This window comes from Dipodomys ordii, unplaced genomic scaffold, assembly GCF_000151885.1.
Source record: "Dipodomys ordii isolate 6190 unplaced genomic scaffold, Dord_2.0 Scaffold26, whole genome shotgun sequence".
NCBI lineage: Eukaryota > Metazoa > Chordata > Mammalia > Rodentia > Heteromyidae > Dipodomys > Dipodomys ordii.
In genome coordinates, this window is record NW_012267242.1 from 12605761 (window position 1) to 12608337 (window position 2577).

Genomic DNA, 2577 nt, shown 5'->3' on the forward strand with positions numbered 1-2577 from the left:
ACCAAAGCACAGAGAGGGCACTAGAATAAAAAAGTAAAAAATGAAAACTACTGGTTATCTATTTCCACATATGAAGCTAGGAAGGTAAGGCCTCCTTACTTCATTGACTTGCAAAGGCCCCGATTTTCTGCATTATTCAAGGAAGCAGTCCTGTATGAGACTGACAAATTGCTACAGAGATCACAGAAGGAAAGGTTCTGCAACTCTTTTAAGACACTGGTAATGTACTCTGATTTCCCTCTTCATTATGAATAATTTTTCACTTTTATGCTTAATTTGAAATCCTTTTTCTTAAGTTGGGCTTTTTATAAGCTTTGGGCCACATAAAAATCTATCTTTTTGGTGTTCGCAGCTGCCACCGCGCCAGCGCGGCCTCTGTTTCGCTGAGCTCCAGCCGAAGGAGAAGGGGAGATTGAGGCCGCTCTGCCATGGCTCTCACCAAGCAGACCGCCCGCAAGCCCACGGGGGCAAGGCGCCCAGGAAGCAGCTGGAGACCAAGGCCGCATGCAAGAGGGTGCCCTCCACCGGAGGGGTGAAGATACTGCACCGCTGCAGGCCTGGTGCTGTGGCGCTCGGTGAAATGAGACGCTACCAGAAGTGCACAGAACTTCTGATTCGCAAGCTCCCTTCCCAGCGTTTGGTGCGAGACATTGCTCAGGACTTCAAAACAGATCTGTGCTTCCAGAGCGCAGCTGTCGGTGCTTTGCAGGAGGCGAGTGAGGCCTATCTCGTTGGCCTTTCTGAAGATACCAATCTGTGTGCTATCCATGCCAAACGTGTGACAATTATACCAAAAGATATCCAGCTAGCACGCCGCATACGTGGAGATCGTGCTTAAGAATCCACTAAAATGGGAGGCATTTCATTCTCAAAATCCGCCCCACCCCCTTTTCTTGTTATCAGTGGTTCTGAATGTTAGATTTTTTTCCCATGGGGTCAAAAGGTACCTAAGTATATGACTGCCAGTGGAAAAATAGGGGACAGAAATCAGGTATTGGCAGTTTTTCCATTTCCATTTGTGTGTGAATTTTTAATATAACTGTGGGGATATAAAGCATTAATGCAAGTCAAAATGTTTCAGCAGTTCAACTTTATAACAACTATAAATCTGTTAAATTTTTCTGGACAATGCCAGCATTTGGATTTTTTAAAAAATACGTAAATTTCTTATTGATGGCAACTAAATGGTGTTTGTAGCATTTTTGTCATACGGTAGATTCCATCCGTTCACTCCACTTTTCTGAGTTGTCCTACATGCAAGTTCATGTTTTTAATGTTGTCTGTCTTCTGTGTTGTTCCTGTAAGTTTGCTATTAAAATACATTAAACTAAAAAGAAAAATCTATCTTTTTTTCTTGGTAATCCATTCATATGGTTTTCATTCTTTTCTTATGTCTGTCTGCCTTTATTTCCCTTTCTTTATCCCCCTATTCTCCCTCTCTCTCTCTCCCTCCTTTTTTTGTTGGTACTGGGTTTTGAACTCAGGCAGGGCTTTGAGTGTGCTAGAATAGATATTCTAGTGCTTAAACTATGCCTCCAACCCACGCATAAACACTTTCAAAATGTATAAAAAGGCATATAGTAAATCTTCCAGTCTTCTTCAAGAGTCAAGTAATGTGTAGCACTTTTATGAGGTAGTCTATATGCATACAATCATAGGCATATATTTCCCTTCCCATTTATTATTTATTTTGAAATAATTTCAAGCTTACAGACAAATCATGAGACTAGTCCAAGGATACATTTTCCTTTAAATGACTGGAGAGTAATTTGTTAAAATGTGTATAAGAGTGATAACATAAAGCCAGGCACTGGTGGTCACACCTCTGATCTTAGCTGTGATCTCAGGAAACAGATTTGAGGATCATGGTTTGAAGTCAGCCCAGTTAGGAAAGTATATGAGACTTTAACACCAAAAAGCTAAAAGTACAACAGTGGCTCAAAGAGTAGAGCACGAGCCTTGTGAGAAAAAACTAAGACATAGTGCCCAGAACCTGAGTTCAAGTTCCAGTATCTGTATACACTTAAAAAAGTGGCAATAGCCGGGTGCCAGTGGCTCACACCTGTAATCCTAGCTACTCAGGAGGCTGAGATCTGAGGATTGTGGTTCAAAGCCAGTCTAGGCAGAGAAGGCTGTGAAACTATTTTCTCCAATAAACCACCAGAAAACCAGAAGTGGAGCTGTGGCTCTAGTGGTAGAGTGTTCACCTTGAGCTGAAGAGCTGAGGGACAGCGTCAGGCCCAGAATTCAAGCCCTATGACTGACCAAAAACAACAACAAAAAAAAGTGGCAACATATAAAGATATTTGTTATAAAACTATAAAACAAAGAATGGGAAAACATGAATACCCAATGTCTCTAACTCCTATGTAACACTAGACTTACTCTTTTCTTTCTTCCTATACCTGTCACAGTTAACAGTATGAACATGGTTCCTGATACTGCTGCCACTTTCCTTACCTGGGACCTCTGTGTAGATACCTTCCTCAATCCACTCGGGCTCTGATATTGTGCTGGGCTGTTTTAGCTACCTTTCCCTAGAGATGTTCCCTCATCCTTTTTTTTTTTTTTTTTTTT

The 2577-nt window shown here is 41.5% G+C and overlaps 1 pseudogene; it reads left to right on the forward strand.

Annotated features, from left to right (window-relative positions):
- Positions 1-428: 428 nt before the first annotated feature.
- LOC105984937 lies at positions 429-1288 on the forward strand (annotated as a pseudogene).
- The last annotated feature ends 1289 nt before the right edge of the window (positions 1289-2577 follow it).